Below are 26,742 nucleotides of genomic sequence, written 5' to 3' on the forward strand. Positions count from 1 at the left end.
CGGGACTAACTTTTGTGCCCACCCTTCTCATGCCGTGCGGGACTAATTCTATGCCCACCTTTATCGTACCATGTGAGACTGCTCACCTCTTTCATTCAGTTCGCGCTGACACATACTACTCGAGTCATTCGACCTAACACTCCCTCTGGCATCCCTTGTGGGACTCTTCGCTTAGGTTCCCACTTCTGACATACCATGTGAGTCTGACTCACCTCATTCATGCCATATGAGACTAGCTCAACACGACTCAACTCATTCCTTTCGTACCATGTGAGACTGACTTGGATGCTCCCCCACACTCCTCTGCCACGCCACGGGGTATCAGTAGTCGTAGGAACCAACATTCCTGCGCTACTCCCAGCGCGGCGTGTGCAGTCCATACATACACCTATTCATTCACCCTTCTGCCATGCTTCGAGGTGACGATCTCGGTTGCCACCCGCTGCGCCATTACCTCTGCATGGGCAGACCATTCACACACTTCTTCGCGTTCGGCACTTTCGCTCTAACTTACCAATCACAAGTTAGTCATGCTTGTCGATTGTTGCTCGGCGCGCCAGATTCTCTGCAAGCTGCAGGCAATCTGAGTGGTTGCAGTCGAGACTGCGTTCCACTTCTCCACCGCTTGACACATCCTTTGGATAAGATTATCCGGAGTTGTGTCCCGGCCGCAAACGTCTAGCATTGCTCTTCTTTCGACGTCGAAACGAGGACATACGAACAGTATGTGCTCTGCAGTTTCGTCAACACCTGGGCAGTCAGGGCAGACGGGGACCTCCGCGTGTCCAAACCTGTGGTGGTACTGTCGGAAACAGCCATGGCCTGACAGGAATTGTGTCAGATGGAAGTGAACCTCCCCATGGGGTCTCCCCACCCAGCTTGATATGTTAGGAATCAGCCGGTGGGTCCACCTACCTTTCGAGGAGTTATCCCACTCGCGCTGCCATCTGGCAACCGAAGTCACCCTGGTACGCTCGCGGGCTCCTCTGGTGCCACGTAGGTCAAAACACTCCTCGTCCTCCCGGATGACCAGCCCGACTGGCATCATACTCGCTATCACGCAGGATGCGTCGCGCGATACCGTGCGGTAGGCCGATATCACCCTGAGACACATCAAGCGGTAGGTGCTCTCCAGTTTCTGCAGGTAACTGGTTACCCCCAGTGCTTTTGCCCAGGACGGGCCGCCGTACCTAAGAATAGATGCGGCAACGCCTGCCAGTAGCCTACGTCTACTGGCGCACACCTTGGAGCTGTTGGACATCATCCTCGATAATGCCGCCACAGCAGTCGAAGCCTTCTTGCACGCATATTCGACATGGCTACCGAAGGTAAGCTTGTCGTCTATGATGACCCCAAGAATCTTCAGGCTCCGCTTTGAAGTGATCGCGACGTCTCCCACGTGTACAACTGCATGTTGTGCCGACTTACGGTTGCTGACGATAACCACCTCCGTCTTATGTTGAGCGAGCTCAAGGCCTCTCGCACTCATCCAGTCCGCCACAGTGCTGATCGCGTGTTCTGCGGTTAGCTCTACTTCGGGGATTGACTCCCCGTAGACCTCTAGGGTTACATCGTCAGCAAAGCCGACGATCTTCACACCAGGAGGAACTTTAGCTTCAGAACCCCGTCATACATCAGGTTCCATAGTACCGGACCCAGGATTGACCCTTGCGGGACTCCTGCGGTAATAGGAACACTTTTCTGACCGGCATCGGTCTCGTATAGCAGCACACACGGTTCTGGAAGTAGCATTCCAAGATCCGGTACAGTCCCACCGGCAGGCTAAGCCGGTGTAACGAGAGCGCGATGGCATCCCAGCTTGCGCTGTTGAATGCGTTCTTCACGTCCAGTGTCACCAACGCACAGTATCGAATTCCTCGCCTTTTCCGTTGGATCGCTACCTCTGCAGTCTTGAGGACTGAATTGATAGCGTCCACCGTGGACTTACCCTTCCGAAAACCAAACTGGTTACTCGACAGGCCATCCGTACCCTCTGCATACGGGGTGAGCCTGTTGAGGATGATCCTCTCGAGCAGTTTACCCGTCGTGTCGATCAGGCAAATTGGTCTGTACGCCGATGGGTCACCGGAGGCTTCCGGCCTTCGGCAGCAGTACCAACTTCTGCCTTTTCCATCTCTCAGGAAACAACACTCATCCAGGCATCTCTGCATAGCTAGCCTGAACATGTTCCGGGTTCGCTATGATCGCCGCCTATAAGTGCACTGTTTGGAACTCCATCGGGGCCTGGAGCTTTGTTCATCGCAAGGGTGTTAGCCACTGCGAGTAACTCTTCGTTCGTCACCGGAGCCACCATTTCGGCCACACTCCCAGCGCCTTGCAGCGCAGGAGGAGGCCAGGGACTTGTGGTTCGGGACGGGAAGAGTACTTCGATAATCCTCGCCAACCGGTCCGGTGACCGTTCGGGGGGTGAAGAGCCCCCTTTGGTCTTGGCCATCACGATCCTATAGGCGTCACCCCACGGATTCGCATTGGCACCCTCGCACAGATTGTCGAAGCACGCTCTCTTGCTGCTCTTGATGGCCTTGTTAAGGGCCAGTCTCGCAGCTTGAAACACTTCCCGGCGGACCGCTCTTTCCTCCTCGGTGCGGGCTCGTTGCGTCCTACGTCTAGCCTTGAGGCAGGCTGATCGTAGGGCTGCAATTTCGGCACTCCACCAGTATACCGGGCGTCTGCCATTTCTTGGCAGGGCTTTCCTCGGCATAGTAGCGTCGCACGCGCGTGATAAGACAGCTATCAGCGCATCCCCGCTTAGACTGTCGGTGTTGGCCTCCAGTCCCAGGGCCGCGGTGAAAACTTCGCTGTCGAAGTGAGTGGTCTTCCACCCACGGACCTGACAGGGATCACCCGCCCTCGGACGCTGCACACCATAATTGATCTTGAAGCGAATTGCTAGGTGATCACTATGGGTGTAGCTCTCGTCTACCCTCCAGTCCAGGTCCGAGACCAGACTAGGGCTGACAAACGTTACATCTATCCATGACTCGACCCCATTCCTACGGAATGTGCTACTAGCTCCGTCATTGACAAGCACTGCGTCGAGTTTTGCAAGTGCCTCGAGTAACGCTTGTCCCCTCTGATTGGTGCAGCGGCTGCCCCATTCCACTGCCCAAGCATTAAAGTCTCCCGCTATAACGAACGGGCTCCGACCTACTAGGTCGGCCGATAGCCTGTCGATCATCTGGTTGAACTGTTCCATTGGCCACCTTGGTGGGGCGTAGCAGCTACAATAGAACACCCCGTTGATCTTGGCTATCGCGACACCCTCCGCGGAGGAGTGTACAACCTCTTGAACAGGGTACCTGCCCGTTGTGCAAATTGCCGCCGACTCCAGACCCGTCCGCCACCCAGTTGCCGTTGCCGGCAGGGACGTTGTACAGGTCGGACAGGAGGGCGACATCGATCCTCGACTCTGAGACCGCCTGCCACAGCAGCTGCTGGGCAGGTGCACAGTGATTCAGATTCAGCTGTGTTACTTGCACGGCTTTTTTCCGATTGGCTTCTCCGAAGGGACACGCAGGCCCGCCCATAGCATGGTTCCGGGCCTGCTTCTTACTGGCGCAGATAAGGCACCTAGGTGCCTTGTCGCATTCCTGAGAAGCGAAAATTTCAGTTGTACAATAGTTCAGTATTTAGAGCTTAATTCAAATTTGGGAAATAGTAGGGTCATGAAATTTTGTAGGAACATTCCTTGATAAATTTCAAAGACATTGTCAGTTGGGATAAGCGAAATTCGTTCCCAGTTCCGAGTTATGAACATTTTAGTACGAAAATAGCGCTCTACCGCGATAGAGCTTCCCTCAGACCTTAAATAACCGACATAAGTCCATTTAAGCAGGTGTGAACTAGGGGAAGAGGCCCCATATTAACCATTGGGAAAAGTTCAACAAAAGTTAATTGCCTATATTCCGGGGATTAAACCACCCGACTTGGACATTAATTTATAATGTTCTGAAAACTCATATGTGAATATGTACATTATGTGGAATATATTGATTTGAAAAATGTATTCCCTTCGATGGGACTCGAACCCACGACCCTCAGTAAGTGGAAGGTTATTTTGTTGCCCAACTGAGTGTTCCAGTGCAAGTTTTGCGGACAGTATGCTAGTGTCGCTCCAAAAAGTTGAACAAACAAACATTAAAAGTTACATCAAAACTAACTTTTAGTGTTTTGCAATTATTTTCATTTTGTATTACAAAAGTACTTCCACATTCAGATAGTATGATGGTTTTACAAATATTTAAAGTTATCAACTGATTTTTACTCTTAGCTAGTTATAGTTTTCTAGCAATCAAAGAGAGCCAGGTGGGGCACACTATACCATCTCACCCTCCTTTAGTTTTTAGAATCGTGATTTGTACAAGTTTTCGTGGCGATGTATTCAATCGGTAATTGTTCCATGCGTTTTGTTTGTTGGTCTATGATAGAATCACTAACGAGATCAAGCCTATTGCTATAATGCTGCGATAAATGTAGCAAGTGTTTGATCCTTAGTTTTTGTTTTTGGCAAATTATTTTTTGATCCGACGGTCGTCTGATAGATACGGCAATATAGTTAAGTAGCGTCAATTTTCCAGCACATCCATTTCTCTCATTTTTCGTCTCGACACAGAAATGTAACGCTCACAATTCAGCCGGGAAGGAAGGATATAGTAATCGTTTCAGTTTTTGCTTTTCTGAGTTTCTGTGGGTAGTGAAAGACAAAAAGAAGAAAAAATCCCCAGACCTAACAGGAGAAAAAAATTGTTTTTCCGGTTGCCTTCATGCGCCATATTCATGGAATTTCGGAAGCAAGAGATCCCTGGCATTTACCTGTAGTGAAACTGTCGTAGAAGAGGTATTTTTTGTTTCTATTTCTGTTCCAGTTTTTGTGCACCACACCTTAACCAATTAGAGTTGGTAGGAAGTGAGAGAAAAATGGTTATCGCATCACATTTTTTATCGTTTTAGCAAAACGATTTCCCGACGACAATTTGCGCCAGTTAGCATCTTTTGTTCCTGAGATTAGTGAGAATTATGAACAATGCCAAATAGGTGTAACTCCTACACTATTATTGTCGTAGCAGGACGTATGTGTTGTTTATTTCTTCCATATTCAACTAATCTTTTATAGTATACGGAATTACAGGTATGCAAAAGTAACCCGAGGATGGTGATTCTGTTAGTTGCAAAAGATTGGTGACACTGTTGTTTTGATACTAGGGTGGAGCACGTAATTGCACGGGTCGTGATAATTGCACCAATTGTCGCACTGGTGCATTATACGCCTATTTAAAGCTTGTCTCAGGGTGGCCACCGAACCGGGAAAAACGGGAAAAGCGGGAAAAAGACGGGAAATTGAAGTCACCGGGAAAAAAGCGGGAAAAACCGGGAATTCAGGACATGAAACGGGAAAAAATAATTTAATAGTTTTGATGTAGTTTTTAATGTAGTTAATATAAATGGGAAAGATTTACTCTTTAACATTCATTATTCAATCGCATTCTATTTTTGTAATTTGATTTTAGTACATAATTTTTTCCAAGTTCGTTTATTTGGTAGGCTCAGGCGTGTATAACACTTTACGGAGCCATGGTTCTTTGAGATATATACAATCAATATCATTTTATAATACAGTTAATAAGAGAGGGGAAGGAGTCAGCGTACTCGTGGTGACTCGAGGTTAGTTTACAATGTTCAAGGATGGACGGGGCTTAGGATTTGGTATAAGGAAATTTCAGCTTCTCATCCGGGCATTTGGCGTCAGGGACGATGTGGCGTGTCGTCGTGCTCGAGGAATGGTTCAACTGGGAGCATCTTCCGAATGGCAAGGGCAATGGAGTTCTACAGAACAAAAAGGCAAAGACTAAACAAAAAAAAAACTTTGAAGAAAGAGAAACAAACCAAATATTAAATTTTGATGTCAGAAGCACAAAGAAAATAATAAATGGCCTGCATATAGACAACATCACGATCTCCCAAAACACCTCGAACTTCCCTGAAGGGTTGTTTACCTCGGGCCACAAGGGTATCCAATAATTGCTCTCTGGAGGCGTCATTTTCCGAGCAGGACCAAACTACGTGATCGATGTCATCGTAACCGGCTCCGCACCTACATAAGTTGCTATCGACAAGGTTTATTCTGTACAGATGTGCGTTTAGTGAATAGTGATTAGACATAAGTATCGACATCACGCGAATAAAGCCTCGACTTAAGTCCTCACCTCTGAACCACGCTCGCCCAAAAACTTTTGGAACTATGGAAAATAGCCACCGTCCAAGTTCGTTGTGTGTCCAATTTCTGTGCCAACTTTGAAGAGTACTCTGACGGACTAATGGAAAAAACTCGTTGCTCGAGAATTGTCTATCATAAACCTCACCTTCCTGTTCGCCCACCTTTGCCAGCGAGTCTGCCTTCTCATTGCCGTAGATTGAGCAGTGAGATGGGACCCATACAAAGGTTCTCTTGAATGATCTTTCGACCAAAACACGCATCTGCTCTCTTATGTTTGTAAGAAAGTAAGATGCGTGCTTAACAGGTTTCATTGACCGGAGTGCCTCGATAGAACTAAGACTATCCGAAAAGATGAAATAATGGTCTACAGGCAGATTTGAAATTGTCCCCAAAGCGAAGTTGATTGCTGCCAGCTCAGCAACATAAACCGAACACGGTTCCTGAAGTTTTCGGAAGGTGGTTGAAGTTACATTGAAAACACCGAAGCCAGTGGATCCGTTGATGCGAGAACCATCAGTAAAATATCTGTTCTTGAAATTGACATGTTCATATTTTTCTGAAAAAATGGAGGGAATAGATAATTGTCGAAGATGATCTGGTATTCCTTGAATAGCGTGTTTCATGGACAGATCGTATTCAATTGAGGAACTGTCGTTGGTGAAGTGAACTCGAGGTGGATTATAACACGGAAGACAAAGATCTGAAGAAATGTAGTTGAGATAGACTCTAAGGAATCTTGAACGACAAGACAGTTCAAGCATTTTATCGAAGTTATCTAAGACAAGTGTGTTACTTGTTCCACATTTGATGAGTATTCTAAGTGAGAGCTCCCAGTAACGATGCTTTAAAGGAGTGACTCCAGCAAGCACCTCCAGGCTCATGTTATGCGTTGAATGCATGCAGCCAAGGGCAATACGCAAACAACGATACTGAATTCGTTCCAATTTGATCAGGTGGCAATCAGCTGCTGAGAGGAAGCAGAAGGAGCCATACTCTAAAACAGAGAGAATAGTCGTTCTATAGAGTTTGATGAGGTCTTCCGGGTGAGCACCCCACCATGTTCCGGAGATAGAACGTAGAAAATGGATCCTTTTCTGGCAGTTTTCTATCAAATATAAAAAAATGAGTTTCCAGGTACATTTAGAATCAAACACGACTTCAAGGTATTTAGAAGATTGGTTGATGTCATCTTTCAATAGCTTGAGTTTCAGTTGAGCAGGATACGGCTTCTAAGTAAACACAGCCAACTGAGTTTTAACGTTGAAAATTCTGTCTCTAAATGTCTGGCGCAGACAGTCAGATTAGGGTACTTTGAAATGGTCCTTGCAAGACATCTGCACATGGACCTCTTAGAGAAACCACGGCATCATCTGCAAGTTGTCTGAGCGTGCATTGTCCTTCCAAACAATTGTCAATATCTTTAACATAGAAATTATAAAGCAAGGAACTTAAACACGAATCTTGGGGAAGGCCCATGTAGGAAGTTGTCAGAGTGCCGAGTGTGAAGTTCATTTGTTTTTCTGACAACAAATTGTACAAGAAATTATTCAAAATAACGGGTAATCCACTACTGTGCAGATTGCCTGACAGTACTTCTATGGAAACTGAATCAAAAGCGCCCTTAATGTCCAAGAATACTGAAGCCAATTGCTCCTTGTGCGCAAAGGCCAGTTGTATATCTGAAGAAAGCAACGCTAGACAATCGTTTGTTCCTTTCCCTTTTCTAAATCCAAACTTAGTATTTGAAAGCAATGCATTTTCTTCGACCCAATGGTCGACTCTTGAAAGGATCATTTTCTCAAATAATTTTCTCATGCATGATAGCATGGCAATCGGTCGGTATGAATTGTGATTAGACGCTGGTTTCCCAGGCTTTTGAATAGCTATTACTTTGACCTGTCGCCATTCAGGTGGCACAATGTTGTACTCCATGAAACAGTTGTACAGGTCAAGTAATCGTCTTTTTGCGATACCTGGGAGGTTTTTCAGAAGATTGAATTTGATGTTATCGCATCCCGGAGCAGAGTTATTCGATGAAAGAAGAGGCATAGAAAGTTCCAGCATTGAGAATGGTCCACCCAAAGAACCGGGATCATTGATCGATTCTCGAAATAGCGGTTCTGCTGGTACGGAATCTGGACAGACCTTTTTTGCGAAGTTGAATATCCATCGATTGGAGTATTCTTCACTCTCGTTGGTGGAATAGCGGTTGCATGTTGCGGGCCGCTTTCCAAAGTGTTGTCATTGAGGTTTCTCGCGATAGTCCCTCGACAAAACGTCGCCAGTAGCTACGTTTTTTAGCCTTGAGAAGATTTTTGAGCTTTCTTTCAAGCCTCAAATACTCTTCGAATAGCTCAGACCTTCCGTGTTTACGGAAAGCCTTGAAGGCATCAGATTTCTCGGAATACAACTTAGTACATTCATCATCCCATCCAGGAGTGGCTGGTCTTCTTATGACAGATGTACTTGGAACGCGTCGTTTCTAAGCTTCTAGTGCGCTTTTTTTAATCAACTCAGTAAGGAATCGATATTCATCCAAAGGTGGAAGAGTATCAGTTGATTCAATACCAATTTTTACCGCCGATGCAAATTTTTGCCAGTCAATGTTCTTCGTGAGGTCGAAAGGAACATTAACTGGCTCAGATTCTTGATAGCCACTTTTAATGGTGGTAACTATCGGCATATGGTCACTACCATGGGGATCTTGAATTACCTTCCACGTGCAATCTAATAATAGTGAATTAGAACTTAAAGACAGATCAATACGGCTTGGTCCTATTCGAGTTACTTCACCAGTGTTCAAAATATTCAAATTGAAATCGTCACACAAATCATAGAAAATAGGCGCTCTCTAATCGTTATACGTTTCGCCCCATCCAATACCATGTGCGTTCATATCACCCAATATCAATACTGGAGATGATAGGAGGGAGACTGCGCTCCAAAAATGTCGACGATTAATAGAGGCGTTTGGAGGAATGTACACTGAAGCTATGCAAAGATCTTTATTCTTCACATTTACTTGGCATGCGACGATTTCTAAGCCGGGAACAGTCGGAATGGGAATTCTGTAGAAGGAGTAGCATTTTTTGATCCCCAAAAGAACGCCACCATAATGATCATACCGATCTTGGCGAATAATGTTGAAATCGTGGAAGTTGATTTCAGAAGAAAGCCATGATTCACAGAGTGCAAATATATCGCAATCGAAACGAATCAAAAACTTGAACACGTCTAATTTATTTTTCAGACTATGACAGTTCCACTGCAGCACAGTGATTGTATCTTCGGTATTGGCCGTATTATCCATCGAAAGATACAATTTCTGCAAATAGGGGCCATGAAACAGTCAATTGCTTCAGATAACTTTCAACTGTTGGAATAAAGAGGTCAATGATTGGCCTCAATGAATTCGGAATATTGAACAAGTTCAAAAAACGGTCCACAAGGTCCTTAAAAGAGATCAATCCTCGCTTGGACGGAATACTTTTTCTAGAAGTGCGAATTTGTTTTTTCGTTGATTCTCCTAGCCGGATGTTTCTTCGAAACATCGGATTTAGGCAATGGCGGGAATGTCTTACTGCAACTAGGATCAAAAGAAGCAGTAGGGACAGATTGCTTCGGGATTTTAAATAAACTCCCATTGCCTTCAGATTTTTGCAAGCTTTTATGAATGACTTTTGTTCTCTTACGGCGCGATCCCGGGGAAGACGGTTGCTTCCTCTTTTCGGGCACGTGTACCTCCGCAGAATTATCCATGTCGGCTGCGTCAGAGTCCAATTCGTCGATTGATATGGAATCATAATAATCACTACACGAACGGTGGCTGAAATAGCAGTCGATGCAGTGGCTGTGGCGCATGTGTCTTGCGACCTAACCATTTCCGCATACGACTTCTTGGAGCGCTGTACCAACGAGCGCTTCACTTTTTGGGTGCGCTTTTTGTACACCGGGCATTCTTGCAAACCATGGGGAGGGTTCAAACCACAATAAGCACATTTTGTTGCTTGTTGCTGGCAGAACTCCTCCCGATGTCTTTCTGAGCATTTGCCACAACGTGATTTGTTGTCACAAAACTCGGCAGTGTTACCAAGTTGTTTGCAGTTGGTACAATTAAACACCCTTGGCACAAAAAGACGCACCGGAAACAACATATTTTCTATATCGACATATTTTGGAAGCATCGAACCGGCGAATGTCACCCGAAGCGAGTCTGACTTGGAATAAACCTTTTTGCCATCTACCGTGGCTGCTGAATGCAATTCCTTGCAGTCCAGAACGGTAGATTGCAGGGCGTTCTTTAGGCGACCTTTCCCTGCAAGCACATCCTTGCAAGTCAAGCTTGCTGCGTTGATAATGCCTTCTATCTCGACCTCCCGCGAGGGCACATAAACTAAATATTCAACATTGTGCGCCCTGTCGCCAGCAATTTCATTTGCCACCTGGTATGTAGGTGCGGTGATGCGTAGTTTGTTCCTGTTTATCTGATTAAAATCAAGCTTCGGAAAACGACGCGTCAAATCTCGTTTAATGCCGAGAAAATCTAGGCTTTTTACTTTCTGCTGAAAGTAAACAACCCAAGGCCCAGGCAAAGCCGCATGGTACAATCGTGTGAGCCCTGCATCTTTTGGAGGCCCACTGCCTTCCACAGTCTCTGTCTCCATTCTCACCCCACAAGGTGGAAGGATGATTTTGCTTATGCTAACTTAAATAGCTAATCAAAAAATAAAAACTAAAAAAAACTAATTAAATTTATTCTATCACTCCGAATTAAGCTGATGGAAGAACAATGAAAACGTTTCTACTTATCTGCCCCTGCTGCTGTAGGTAGCAGCAGTAACAATAGCCTGCTTCACTGGCGTGGCCAGAAGCAGCTACTTCACTCGCCGACAGCGATCGCCTTGGATCCTTGGAGGTAGGAATAGCACCACACAATACAACTCGCACTACCGAACACAATCCGCGATGAGACACAGCACACACGTCTGGCTCGTTCGAACTATCGGCACGGAATGATTCTTTGATCTTATTGATCTTTAGTTTCTATCGACCTTTTGTCCCGTTCGACGATCTTTCCGTTTCGACCTTTTGTCCCGTTCCACGTTTTTTCCCTTTCGACCTTTTGTCCTTTTCGACCATTTCTTCCTTCGACCTTTTGTCTTTCGACGTTTTGTCCTTTCGACGTTTTATCTTTCGACTTTTTGTCCCTAACCCGGGGAAAAGGGTGGACATCAATCGAAAAATTTACTATCTCCTATTTGTCTAATTTATATATCATAATATCATAATATGAAAGCATATACCCTAGATAAGATAATCGGAAAATATTGAAGGGCTATGTTTATTTAGTCAAAAGATATGGGCTGGCGAAGTGAAAAAAAGCTGATAAAAATAAAAAATCGTTCCCTATTTTGATTTGTATGTTAGGAAGTCAATTTTTCTCCAAATATAAAGTTTTATATCATTTCAAAGCTGAAAATCATAGCTTTTCGATAGTTTGGTTTATTTTGCACGCAAAGATTAATATAAAAAAGTTGTAGAAGAAAAACTTTAATTACCATAACTCTTCGCTATAAAATGGTCCCGCAAACCTAATGTCCCCAAATGTCCCCTCATCTGTAAATTGGGGATTGAAATATAACCCTTGTACCACCTTTTAGTGTGTAACTGTCTATGACGTCCACACGTCTTGGCAGTGGACGTCCTCACGCCCGGCTAGCTCAGTCGGTAGAGCATGAGACTCTTAATCTCAGGGTCGTGGGTTCGTGCCCCACGTTGGGCGCCAATTGTAACTGTCTATGACGTCCACACGTCTTGGCAGTGGACGTCCTCACGCCCCAAACTAGCTCACCTCTAATTCTCAGGGTCGACGCTTTAACCAGCTCGAAGGGACACACTTGAACACAACGAAGCGGACAGAGGAAGACCTTAATGGACCAACGGACAGTCATGCACCTTTTTGACCAATTGAGAAAAGCTTGAAGTACATTTTGTTTTTTTTATTTGAAGTTCATGTTAATTTTAGTTTGTTTGTGTTCTTAAAGGCTAGGGTTAGTTTTGGTTAATTGTATAGTTGCGGCCGATCGATAGGTTGGAGCTCATAGTGGCATGCAGAACTTACGCCACGGGACGGAAGTACGGGAAGGTGTCCGTACATACCTGGAATAATCTCGACCGGTTGCCGGGGTCAAGGTCTATTCGCGTTGGGGCCACCAACAGGGTCGGCCGGGGTACTGGTCGGTTTCTTGACACGGCGAATCTCGACGAATCGACCTGAGCTGGTATGACCCAAGGGAGCGGGCCGCCGTGACCAGACTGGTTCTATTAAGGTTGGGCTTGGCTGCGAAGTTCTCGAGGGTAATCAGGAGCGCTGTCGAATTTCAGGCGGGGTATGCCACTCCACGCGATATTTTCCAAAATTGGGACTCCGTCGGTTGGACGCGTTGACGGACGAGAACGATGGACCGTGGAAAGGACACACGGTGCAGCTCACTAGCGGAAATCCGGGGAAGCGGGTCTGCCACCCCACACTGTATTCTTCGGAATTAGGTCTCCGTCGGTTGGACGCGTTGGCGAACGGGCTCGAGGGACCCTGGGAAAGATACGGTGCAGCTCACTGGCTGGCGTAGCCTAGCGGGAATCCGAAGAAGCGGGTCTGCCACCCCACGCGGTATTGGCTCGGATTTGGTCAGAATAGGTTGGACTCGGCGACGGACGAGCACGAGGGACCGCGGAAAAGACACGGTGGGGCTTGCTTTGCTTGGATGTGCAGCACTGGACCAAAATTCCGCGTAGTTAGGAGTGTACGGACCTCGTGGAGCGGCGGATTCGTCAGAGCTGGTCCCTGATTCGACTGGTTCTGTCGGCCGCAGTTGCACGTCCTGAACGGAGGTTTTTCGAGCTAGCGGTTCGGCGGGGTTGGGTACACCAAAACCCTGGTACTATCCAGAACGACCGATCGAGCCGGAGTTATTCACCGAATCCCAATTCACAAGTTGTTCCAAAAAAAAGAGGAGGTTCGCGGATACACGACCGTTTCGCTTCACGTTCCAACTTGCAATCCCTCACCGTCCCCAAGTCGTGCTTCTTCCTTCTTTCTTTTCGTTTTTTTCTCTTCGTTCTTCGCCCCGGATCTAGGTATCACTTGTCGACAATTTCGCCCTCGCTAGAGCCCGGAGCCAATGTTGTTCTTTTAGTATGTTAGTTTTTTTTACATTTCTGAAGGGTTCTACATGCGAAGATTCACATATAAGTTCAAATATTAGTCCGTAGAAGTGGATGGCTGTTAAATTGGTCTATTGTTATCGTGGACGGTAACAAGTGAGTGATTTGCTTGCGCATATTTGCGCTTTTACGAGAACGCTGCAATTAAAGTTTTCTTGAAAATTGTGGTTTTTTATTATCTACCTACCTCGTAATGATTAGAAAATGAACAACATTATTACTAGAAATATGGTTGTTTGATATCTTATGCAAGCTGTATTGGAAACAAACAAAAAAAACGCCCTAAAAAATAAAAATTTTTTTTTTCGCCGGTGACATCCCAGCTAACACATTAAGCACTGTAATAAGCCTTATTTAAACCGTAAAGCAGCTTTTCAGTGCTTATGGTCACTCCTGACGGAATCCCATTTTCAAAGTACTCGCGTTTTCAAGGGCACACCATTCGATACGGAAGCAACGCACAACTGTCATTTTTATTTTTTCACGCATGCTGCGACGCGTTGCTTCCGTATCGAATGGTGTGCACTTGAAAACGCGAGTACTTTGAAAATTGGATTCCGTCCTTATAAGCTGTATATGTGTTTTTCAAAAGCTTATTGGCAGTATAAACTTCAGGCAGTAAAAGAAGCCGTATATCGGTATTTAACGCTTTGATGGAAAGCTGATCAGCCCTGTGGATACAAGCCGAATAAGGGAACTGTCAAAACCAATTTAGAGCTATCATTTATGACGTTTGGGTGAAATCAATAACAATAATGCCTAGAATTTTACAACCTGTCTCTGTTACTTGCATTTGAAGCTGATATTCTTTTTAAAGCCTACCATGTATGCTTTGCAGTAAATGATTAACATTTGTATAGAAAACTAAATCATACTGCATGGAAAATACCGGATAAATGGTTCATACTTCTGTTGATTTATTCTGTAGCTTTATTTATTAATCCAAAGGAACCTTTTATATAGGCGTTATGAACCCAAAAAGTTTCATTATTGCGGATTCAGCATGGTTTTGCATTTCTTTTTTTATCATTCCCCGCTCTTGTGATGAAAGCAAGTGGAAACCATCTGTTTTTATCACTTGCTAGCAACAGATCCACTCAATTTGAAGATGGATCAGATGGCAAACTCAGCGGTACTCAAACCAAACCAAACCAAAAGTGTTCTAGCGTTCGAGCCCGGAGATAACAATAAATAGCAACAAATCATGGAGTCCTCAATGAGAAGAATAAAGCAAGAACACATCAAGATGTGATGATGTTTTCGTTTCATACCAACTCGTCTAAATATTTTAACATTTTGTTGGCATAGGCAGCTTTTGAGCAGCACTCGAGTATAATGTAGGGCTTATTAGCACTGTTGACCAGGTTTTTAATGCGGCTATAGAACCGAAATAAAGTCGATTTTAACTGCTTAATGGTTACTTGGGATTTTTTAAAGGGTTGACGATGGTCTTTAAAGGGTTAAAAAAACAGGTTCTTAAATGTTCCTTCACATAATATATGTTGCATAGAAACAGTCTTCATTGAAAAAATATTTTTGGCCGCCCATTTGTATGTGAATTCCCCATAGTGACACCGTCGCTTTGGCAGAGCCTACTTGCAGCTTTTTATAGAGGTGCAGCTTTTTATAGAGGTTTAACAGAGCCCACGGTTAAACCCCACAACATCCTAGGTAGGCACCACAACTCGCAGATGGCCTGGGGAGGGATCGTCAAGTCATCGCCAAGGATTGTCGTTGGATGACCCCCAATGAACGTCAATTTAGGACCAATGAATGGTTGGCATTATTTACATGTCTCACTATCCATGCTGTTCACCTGGAGGTCGTACATTCGCTGCAAGACTCCCATAAGTTAGCGTTACAGCGTTATCAACGCAAACATCAAATTGGTTTAGTGTTTAGTACGTTCCCTTGCAGACTGCGATGTACATCGCAAGTATTTCAAGAAACGAGACTTTGGGCACTCTAGTGGCAGAAGCAGACAGTGTAGTGAACATCCATTAACCATTTGGAAAGGAGGGGCAGCAGGGGCCACTTACTCCAAACCGTTATTTGCTGCTAAGTTCTAATGGGTTGGTATAAACTCCACAAACTTTAATGGACTCCAGGAAAACCTGCAGAAGCCAGTGGAAACGTTTGCCGTGACATGGTGGACTAGTTCTGGTGTAGGAGGATATGCAAATATTTGCCTGATTTAATATGCTGTACCAAGTGGGAGATCTAACGATTATCGTAGAAGACAATATGCGTAACGGATCGATCCGAAATTGTGTAGCAGAAGTCGTGAAAAGAGCTGATTCGACAGGCAGTGATGCAGACGGCGTCTGGAAGGGTTCGACTAAGAAAGACTGACCATGAAAAATCGATTTCTGTTTACAAAATGAGAGATGCCGATCTGTCCCTTCCCGTGCAACATTTTATAGAAATTTACAACTTGAAGCATTCTCAACATATGGAAAACAATCATTTTTTTCAGCAAATAATTTCCTCTTTCAACTACACTTGGATTTATTTACATAACTAGTTATGAAATAAATCTCGGAGCACCAATTACACTTGACCTTCCAATTCCCTGAAAACATTGCCAATCAATCAAATGTTGACCCCCACAATCCAATGTGGACCACTTCGTGCTAATTAGTTGCACGTGTATAGTGCCATTGATCGGAGTGTTCCTCTGGTGAAATCCTGCAACTGCCAATATAACAATCAAACCCGGAGCGGTCCACTGATTCGCGCCCAGTTCTAAAATAACGTTTCAATTAGTCTGCCCCAGTGGGCGAAATCGTCATAAATTTTCAATTTAAAACAGATTGATTCAATTGTGCAATCCCTGCCTTTAAGGGATTCCGTCAGTTGGTCATCTAGGACTTATGGCTCGTGGCTTGCACAATGCACAAAAGCTAGTCTCTCCCCGTCGCGTGTCAAACCAATCCGGTGAAAAATAGACTTCCACTGGGCGACATTGAAAATTGCGTCATTAGCATAGCCCCAAGAGCCATGCAAGCAAGAAGCGGACTGTTTTATAAATATAAATGATTGAAATCACCGCCGCTGGAAGCGTTGCCCGTTTGTTTCCATTAGCAACGATTTCGTTCCGGGTGAAACATCACAGCAGCGGAGACAAATCGGGGAACAATTGATCTTCTAGCTCCCAGCGAGAGCAACCAGTGGTGGATTGGATGTTGATGTGATGCAGCGACGGAAAAAGGTCGAAAAACAAAATGTTGGATGAAAATTTGCTGGAAGAACAAAAAACAGATGAAAATATTTTTACTTACTACATATTTTTCAACTAATTTTGTGCTACATTATGTTGTAAATATGCTGTACAAGATAATCCTTTTCAGGAAAATGTACGACCATTATTGTTGATTCAATCTTCTGTCATCTGCCGTTTGTCGCGACATCAATGCTATTTAGCCGTGGTATCCCAATTGCCGATCCCTTCGTCGGCCGTCTCCGTACGCGTGTCCTGATATTATCTTCTCCGAAAACAATAAGTCTTTTGGTATTGAGTTGTAAAGTCTCCTTGGCAATGTCAGCCTCGGTTTTAGTCCCGTTCGGATCCGGATCACATTGCGGGTAGCTCGCTTGTTTTCGGTTGATGTGCAAGCATTTTCTAAATTAATTGCCAATTAAAGTTATGGTCCGAGTTTAGCGCTTGAGCTCCGGGCTAGGCAGCGGGTATGGGCGACCGAAAATGGTTGTTGTCGGTGTACGTCGAACCAAAGATCACGATAATAAACGAGGGAAAGGGGTTGTTATGGATTATTTGTAAGCCACGGAAGAGTTACTTTGTTTTAAGATAGGGGTGGGCGTGAAACAGATGATCAATAAATTTATATTCTATGATTGGGCTCATTTTAAAATATATTGGATAAGGTACAGATTTGTTCAGATATCGCACTACGGGTCGACATCGTAACATGAGAGTATTCACATGAATATATTTACAATAAAGTTATCCTTGGAGGTTATGACGTATTTTAAATGTTTTCATTTTTAAACATAAATCGTTTGGTTCCAATTTACAGCATATTTTGTTGTGCTTAAATGGTTCAGAAAATAGAATCCCCCTGGTTATTGCCACAGCATTGACTTCACAATAAAACACCATAAAATGTCTCTACACGCAGCAAGTAATTTCCTAAGGCGCCAACGCACCACGCCAACAAAAGACTGTGCACAACAATGCCCATTAGCTATCGCATGCAAAGAACGAACATCACTCCGCAGACGCAATTCATCCCATCGCCAACCCAACCCTAATATAATGGGTCCAAATCCCAAGAGAGCTTCCACCCAAGCAACAAGCAGTCGGTAGAGCACAGTGCGCTGTGCATATGCTCCGATCCGATCATGGTTTTACGGGAACACTATGGGAGTATCTCAATTATGTATTTGGGCAAAATGTCAAGACATTTTTTTGTTCGTGTTAATTTTTAATAATTGGAAAAATAGAAGTAAACTAATATACAATAGTAGAATAATTTTTTTGAATAGTAATGTGCCGAAGAACAGAATCCGCGATTGAACGTGTTTCTCATCGAGCGCGGATCCGGGTTTTTAGTTCTGTTTTGTGCTGTTGGCAAGTAAATTAATTAGTTCGCAATTGAACGTTTTTCGTATCGGACTTAAGGCAATACTTAAATAACTTAATTTTTCAATACAATTCATGCAATCCTTGTGTTATTATTGTCTGTAAGTTGTGCATATAAATATATTACAAAGAACACGTAATAAAGCTTTGTTTTTAAGTTATAAAAATAATCGGCTTTAACAAGTTCTGGGGCGAAACGTCTCACATTAATATGTACCATATATACTAAGACGGTTTATATCCCTTCCCATAATAAAATGATTACAAGCCCCTATGTGGTTGTCAATAAAAAATCAGTATAAGTCCATTTAAGTAGGTATGAATTAAATTATCAATACAATTATCAATTACAATATCATTTGAGGGGGCTAGAAGCAGAAAGGCGTAAGTGACATTTTCGCCAAAATTGAATTGACTACAGCAAAAAATGCTTTGGTCTTAAAGCTTTGCGGCAATATGTTTATATAATTTGTACATTGTTTATAAAAAAAAGTAAAAAATCACAGAAAACAGTATGAATTTCGTATGAAACGAAAAAATATTCAAAAACTTTTCATCCATTTTTCTCGAAACTAGCTTTTTGTCACTTACACCCCTTTGTGTTTGACCACCTCATTTAGAAGCAACTTTTGCTTCTGATACGGAATCCTGAAAGGTTTCCAATCGAATCCTGGAAGGATTCCAATCGAATCCTGGAAGGATTCCAATCGAATCCTGGAAGGATTCCAATCGAATCCTGGAAGGATTCCAATCGAATCCTGAAAGGATTCCAATCGAATCCTGAAAGGATTCCAATCGAATCCTGGAAGGATTCCAATCGAATCCTGGAAGGATTCCAATCGAATCCTGGAAGGATTTCAATCGAATCCTGGAAGGATTCCAATCGAATCCTGGAAGGATTCCAATCGAATCCTGGAAGGATTCCAATCGAATCCTGGAAGGATTCCAATCGAATCCTGGAAGGATTCCAGTCGAATCCTGGAAGGATTCCAATCGAATCCTGGAAGGATTCCAATCGAATCCTGGAAGGATTCCAATCGAATCCTGGAAGGATTCCAATCGAATCCTGGAAGGATTCCAATCGAATCCTGGAAGGATTCCAATTGAATCCTGGAAGGATTCCAATCGAATCCTGGAAGGATTCCAATCGAATCCTGGAAGGATTCCATTCGAATCCGGGAACGATTCCATTCGAATCCGGGAACGATTCCATTCGAATCCGGGAACGATTCCATTCGAACTGGAACGATTCCATTCGAATCCGGGAACGATTCCATTCGAATCCGGGAACGATTCCATCTGAGATCCGGGAACGATTCCATTCGAATCCGGGAACGATTCCAGTCGCATCCGGGAACGATTCCATTCGAATCCGGGAACGATTCCATTCGAATCCGGGAACGATTCCATTCGAATCCTGGAGCGATTTCATTCGAATCCGGGAACGATTCCATTCGAATCCGGGAACGATTCCATTCGAATCCGGGAACGATTCCATTCGAATCCGGGAACGATTCCATTCGAATCCGGGAACGATTCCATTCGAATCCGGGAACGATTCCATTCGAATCCGGGAACAATTCCATTCGAATCCGGGAACGATTCCATTCGAATCCGGGAACGATTCCATTCGAATCCTGGAAGGATTCCAATCGAATCCTGGAAGGATTCCATTTGAATCCTGGAAGGATTCCATTCGATTCCTGGAAGGATTTCAATCGAATCCTGGAAGGATTTCAATCGAATCCTGGAAGGATTTCAATCGAATCCTGGCAGGATTCCAATCGAATCCTGGAAGGATTCCATTCGAATCAAGGAACTATTCCATTCGAATCCGGGAACGATTCCATTTGAATCCGGGAACGATTCCAATCGAATCCTGGAAGGATTCCAATCGAATCCTGGAAGGATTCCAATCGAATCCTGGAAGGATTCCAATCGAATCCTGGAAGGATTCCAATTGAATCCTGGAAGGATTCCAATCGAATCCTGGAAGGATTCCAATCGAATCCTGGAAGGATTCCATTCGAATTCGGGAACGATTCCATTCGAATCCGGGAACGATTCCATTCGAATCCAGGAACGATTCCATTTGAATCCGGGAACGATTCCATTCGAATCCGGGAACGATTCCATTCGAATCCGGGAACGATTCCATTCGAATCCGGGAACGATTCCATTCGAATCCGGGAACGATTCCATTCGAATCCGGGAACGATTCCATTCGAATCCGGGAACGATTCCATTCGAATCCGGGAACGATTCCATTCGAATCCGGGAACGATTCCATTCGAATCCGGGAACGATTCCATTCGAATCCGGGAACGATTCCATTCGAATCCGGGAACGATTCCATTCGAATCCGGGAACAATTCCATTCGAACCCGGGAACGATTCCATTTGAATCCGGGAACGATTCCATTCGAATCCTGGAATGATTTCAATCGAATCCTGGAAGGATTCCATTTGAATCCTGGAAGGATTCCATTCGATTCCTGGAAGGATTTCAATCGAATCCTGGAAGGATTTCAATCGAATCCTGGCAGGATTCCAATCGAATCCTGGAAGGATTCCATTCGAATCCGGGAACTATTCCATTCGAATCCGGGAACGATTCCATTTGAAACCGGGAACGATTCCATTCGAATCCTAAAAATGAATTCAATCGAATCCTAGAAGGATTCCATTCGAATCCTGGAAGGATTCCATTCGAATCCTGGAAGGATTCCATTCGAATCCTGGAAGGATTCCATTCGAATCCTGGAAGGATTCCATTCGAATCCTGGAAGGATTCCATTCGAATCCTGGAAGGATTCCATTCGAATCCTGGAAGGATTCCATTCGAATCCTGGAAGGATTCCATTCGAATCCTGGAAGGATTCCATTCGAATCCTGGAAGGATTCCATTCGAATCCTGGAAGGATTCCATTCGAATCCTGGAAGGATTCCATTCGAATCCTGGAAGGATTCCATTCGAATCCTGGAAGGATTCCATTCGAATCCTGGAAGGATTCCATTCGAATCCTGGAAGGATTCCATTCGAATCCTGGAAGGATTCCATTCGAATCCTGGAAGGATTCCATTCGAATCCTGGAAGGATTCCATTCGAATCCTGGAAGGATTCCATTCGAATCCTGGAAGGATTCCATTCGAATCCTGGAAGGATTCCATTCGAATCCTGGAAGGATTCCATTCGAATCCTGGAAGGATTCCATTCGAATCCTGGAAGGATTCCATTCGAATCCTGGAAGGATTCCATTCGAATCCTGGAAGGATTCCATTCGAATCCTGGAAGGATTCCATTCGAATCCTGGAAGGATTCCATTCGAATCCTGGAAGGATTCCATTCGAATCCTGGAAGGATTCCATTCGAATCCTGGAAGGATTCCATTCGAATCCTGGAAGGATTCCATTCGAATCCTGGAAGGATTCCTTTCGAATCCTGGAAGGATTCCTTTCGAATCCTGGAAGGATTCCTTTCGAATCCTGGAAGGATTCCTTTCGAATCCTGGAAGGATTCCTTTCGAATCCTGGAAGGATTCCTTTCGAATCCTGGAAGGATTCCTTTCGAATCCTGGAAGGATTCCTTTCGAATCCTGGAAGGATTCCGTTCGAATCCTGGAAGGATTCCATTCGAATCCTGGAAGGATTCTATTCGAATCCTGGAAGGATTCTATTCGAATCCTGGAAGGATTCTATTCGAATCCTGGAAGGATTCTATTCGAATCCTGGAAGGATTCTATTCGAATCCTGGAAGGATTCTATTCGAATCCTGGAAGGATTCTATTCGAATCCTGGAAGGATTCCTTTCGAATCCTGGAAGGATTCCTTTCGAATCCTGGAAGGATTCCTTTCGAATCCTGGAAGGATTCCTTTCGAATCCTGGAAGGATTCCTTTCGAATCCTGGAAGGATTCCTTTCGAATCCTGGAAGGATTCCTTTCGAATCCTGGAAGGATTCCTTTCGAATCCTGGAAGGATTCTATTCGAATCCTGGAAGGATTCTATTCGAATCCTGGAAGGATTCTATTCGAATCCTGGATGGATTCTATTCGAATCCTGGAAGGATTCTATTCGAATCCTGGAAGGATTCTATTCGAATCCTGGAAGGATTCTATTCGAATCCTGGAAGGATTTCAATCGAATCCTGGCAAGATTCCAATCGAATCCTGGCAAGATTCCAATCGAATCCTGGAAGGATTAATTGCATATTATTCGGCAACTCGGCCGTACGAAAACCATTTTTTTGTTAAATATCTTGGCTGTGCATATGCACAGCCAAGATATTTAACCTGGAAGGATTCCATTCGAATCCGGGAACTATTCCATTCGAATCCGGGAACGATTCCATTCGAATCCGGGAACGATTCCATTCGAATCTGGGAACGATTCCATTCGAATCTGGGAACGATTCCATTCGAATCCTGGAAGGATTCCATTCGAATCCTGGAAAAAGATTCCTTCCTAATTCTGGAAGGATTCCATTCGAATCTGGGAACGATTCCATTCAAATCCAGGAACGATTCCTTTCAAATCCGGGAACAATTCCATTTGAATCCGGGAACGATTCCATTGGAATCCGGGAACGATTCCATTCGAATCTAGGAACGATTCCATTCGAATCTAGGAACGATTCCATTCGAATCCTGGAAGGATTCCATTCGAATCCTGGAAAAAGATTCCTTCCTAATTCTCGAAGGATTCCATTCGAATCTGGGAACGATTCCATTCAAATCCAGGAACGATTCCTTTCGAATCCGGGAACAATTCCATTTGAATCCGGGAACGATTCCATTGGAATCCGGGAACGATTCCATTCGAATCTGGGAACGATTCCATTCGAATCCGGGAACGATTCCATTCGAATCCGGGAACGATCCATTTGAATCCGGGAACGATTCCATTCGAATCCGGGAACGATTCCATTCGAATCCGGGAACGATTCCATTCGTATCCGACAACGATTCTATTCGAATCCGGCAACGATTCCATTCGAATCCGGCAACGATTCCATTCGAATCCGGGAACGATTCCATTCGAATCCGAGAACGATTCCATTAGAATCCTGGAACGATTCCATTCGAATCCTGGAACGATTCTTTGTAATTCGATTTTTAAGGTGATTATACAATAAAGCCAGAAATCGGCCATTTTGTAGACCACGTGCTTTTCCAATATTGTTTTCAAGAGCACGAGATGAAAGAACCATAATGCGAATGGAGCTGAAATAATGGTAGGGTAAAACGTCCTATCGTTGTGGTATGCCCTAATGTTGCGGTAGTGTTAAAGTAGTCCATTCTGGATATAATACCATTGAAAACAATTGTGGGTGCGCTAAAACTCTTCGAATTAACGACTAGAACAGTTTTTGTTCGACAAAATTCCGTTCAAAATGATGAAAAATCAACATTTTTCGTTAAAAATTTTAATCCCTTGGGCCTATTATTGCGGTAGTGCTAAGGTCCTATTGTTGCGGTATCGCTTTCCATAAGAATTACATGCAATACCTCAACAATAGGACTGACCTTCAAAAAATATCGCAACGATAGGCAACTGCGTCCTATTATTGCGGTAGTTTGTTTTTATTGTGATAAAAACAAAACAACATAAGTTCAGCACAATTCACGTAATATTTACGAAACTATAGTTAACGAGCATCCTATTCAACTACTACAATGTGGAATTCGACCAACAGGTAATTTTTGAAGAATTTTTGTAATCAATTTTACTTTGAAACGGTGCTTAACCCCTCCATAATAGGTCGTTTTACCCTAGATCGTTTGCTTAGTTATGCTGAACAATCATAATTTGAGTTTCGGTACTGTACGAAAACTATTACGCCAGATTTAGGCTTTAGGAAATGTATGTAAATAAACGGCCTTGATTCTATAATCACCTTAATTCTATTTTACTTCTTATAGACCAATGCAAACTCTAACTTAACCTCACTTCTTTTGACAGTTCACAGAGCTTGTTTACAAGGTGTTAGAAGAAAAATCGATGAAGGGAAAATTAAAATTCATATTTATAGTTTAAAATTGCTGTGATCCGAATATTTTAGTGTTATTCTTTGCATTCAGCATGAAATCAATCGCAAAGGGCATCTACATGCGAATAAAATGACGAAACAATTTTATCGGAAGCTGCGCCGGAGGCTAAGTCCCGGAGAAAAAGCTCTGTGAACTGTCAACCTACGTCATCATGCACTGGTCTATAATGAGACAGAGCTCTAATGATTTAAAATTCTATAATGCGAAAAGATGTGTTTTCATGTCGAATGTTGTGCGTGTCTAAAACTCGTTGTTTAGGTGTAAAAAAAACTATCCAAAACTGAAAAATCGCTAGCTATCTGCCAAAAAGGTACCAGCTAGGGTAAAACGACGTATTATGCAGGGGATAAGCGCCGCGTCCGAACCAAATTCATTTCGAAAATTCTTTATATATGAACTGCTTATCATTTTTCCCATTGCAGTAGTCGAATAGGATGCTCGTTAAATCTAGTTTTGTAAATATCACGTCAATTGTGCTAAACTTACGTGTTTTGTTTTTATCACTTAACAAACTAAGTAATAATAGTTGTTGCAGTTGCCTATCGTTGTGATGTTTTTTGAAGGTCAGTCCTATTGTTGCGGTATTACCCGTATTTCTTATGTAGAGTCATACCATAACAATAGGGATTTCACTTAAAATCTCTAAATAATTTTCTATTCATTCCGAAAGCTTGTTTTCGAGTTATCAAGAGGTGTACGTATCAGCCTATATGTTTTGCCGAAAAATAATGCATTATCTTCATACATTATCTGTCACAGCTGCTTTCTGTACACCGAATCGTTAATATTTTTTAGTCCAAAAAGAACGGTTCCACATGATGAGAGCGGTGTAGTAATGAGTTTCTCGAGCAACGAAGCGAAACCTAACGTATCACATGAGTGTCTTCAAAATGCGGCTGGCTGGACCCATGTCTTAAATCCTTGAATCGTTTTTGCATCTTTCACGTGCGCGCAGCCGATGGAATCCTGAAGGAGGATTATCCTCGCACGTGCTGTTTTGCCTTTGTTCTTGTCGACCGCTGACATGAAACCATTAGGGTTCGAAAATGTTTCCATCGTGACCTAATTCTTCCTGAAACTCAACCGTTCGATAGACGGGAAGTTTTGAAAGATTCCAGAATTGGTTCTAAAACACTTATAACCAATTATAATAGAAAAAAAAACTAAAAACTTGTTAGTATTTTAACCCTTTTCTAATCCCTTGAATATATAATGAATAAAGTTCGATCTGAGTGGTTACTTCGACTTGATGTACGAAAACAGACAAAGGTGATTCGGATTTCTGTCCACCCGATTTGCCCCACAGTGAAAGCATGACATTACAGTGCACTGTTGTGTGCCACATTATTTACATAAAACAGCCATTTACACACGTTGTTGGTTAGTTGAAAACATCATAAAAGATGATGACAGCAATCGTGGCGGGGATGATGATGAAAAGAGGCTGTACCCGGTCGACCGACGAGCCAAGAATGAGAACAACAAACTCCAAGCAAAGTGATGCACTCGAAAAGCGTGCTGCTGATTTCGTGCTGTGAGTCGGCTTTTGATTCATTCGAAAGTCGGAGGCAGGAAAATGCGGTAATGGGCTGTGCTAGGGTAATGTTGCTGAAAATCTTTATTAAAGATTGAACATGATGTTGCGAAATTTGCTGTGCACCACAGAGAAAACAGCACCATGACTAAGTATTTACAATTAAATAACAAACCGATCAATCTGCATTTAATAGAATTTTTATGACAATAGTTTTTCAAACAAAAATATGTAGCTTGGCTGATATTCTATCAAGACGAGAAGTTTAATAATGTAATTTACGTCATCACTATTAGATACTCAACCCGTTAAAATAGCCATTCAAATTTGATTTTTTCAAACCCCGTCCTAAATGGGTCAGTGGATTTCAAAGAAAAGGGGATTATAATCGGTCCCTAAAAATTCAATCGTGTTTGCCTTCCTTGAGCTCCACCAAATAATTATGTCGCGGCCAATGCTTCTGAATAGCTAATCTTAAACGCTCTTGGACTCGGTGAAATCCGCCACTTAGCAATAATATTTGTTCAGGATCCTTTGAAAAGTGCTTGTTCATGTCAGTGAAATTATCATTTCATTTTAACTTTTCTAGAGAAGGGAAACATTCGAAGAATATGGTAGGATGAATAACAAACCCAAAAGTTTGTGATGACTGGTTTTCCCTTTTAATGTGTTTGAAGCGCACCTTTGAACTTTGCACCTTCCAGCCTTCGTCAAACCGTTGTGGTTTATATGGTTCCATACTTTATATTCCTTAAACGATCATTTATGTGTAAAAACACTGAAACTATTAAAAAAAGGTCATTCATCTAATGATTTATTTTTTTTGCTGTGCTGAAAAAGTCTCATGAATGATTTTGATCTAAGGAAATTATTTCAATTAGTTTTTCAATTAAAGTTTAGGTTTTTTTTACAACTTTTCCGAGCAGTTCGTTGTTTGAATTGCACTAATAACGGAGTTAGAGCACAGGTCGCAGTAACTGCGCTTTTAGTGGAATTCAAACAACGAACTATTAGGCAGAGCTGTGAAAAAACATTCACAGTAAAAGTCCTCATTACAACACATTTAAAACTTAGCGCCCCAGAATGAGTTATCGACA

General features: G+C 43.3%; 1 protein-coding gene and 1 non-coding gene across 5 annotated transcripts in view; both read left to right on the top strand.

Moving 5' to 3' along the window:
- LOC134210650 (cAMP-dependent protein kinase type II regulatory subunit) overlaps positions 1 to 26,742 on the top strand; it is a 377,643-nt gene that overhangs the window by 193,374 nt on the left and 157,527 nt on the right. The window lies entirely within an intron of this gene.
- Positions 11,945 to 12,017, top strand: Trnak-cuu (transfer RNA lysine (anticodon CUU)). The gene has a single exon. It is a non-coding gene; the product is annotated as a tRNA-Lys (tRNA).

This window comes from Armigeres subalbatus, chromosome 2, assembly GCF_024139115.2.
Source record: "Armigeres subalbatus isolate Guangzhou_Male chromosome 2, GZ_Asu_2, whole genome shotgun sequence".
Taxonomy (NCBI): Eukaryota; Metazoa; Arthropoda; class Insecta; order Diptera; family Culicidae; genus Armigeres; species Armigeres subalbatus.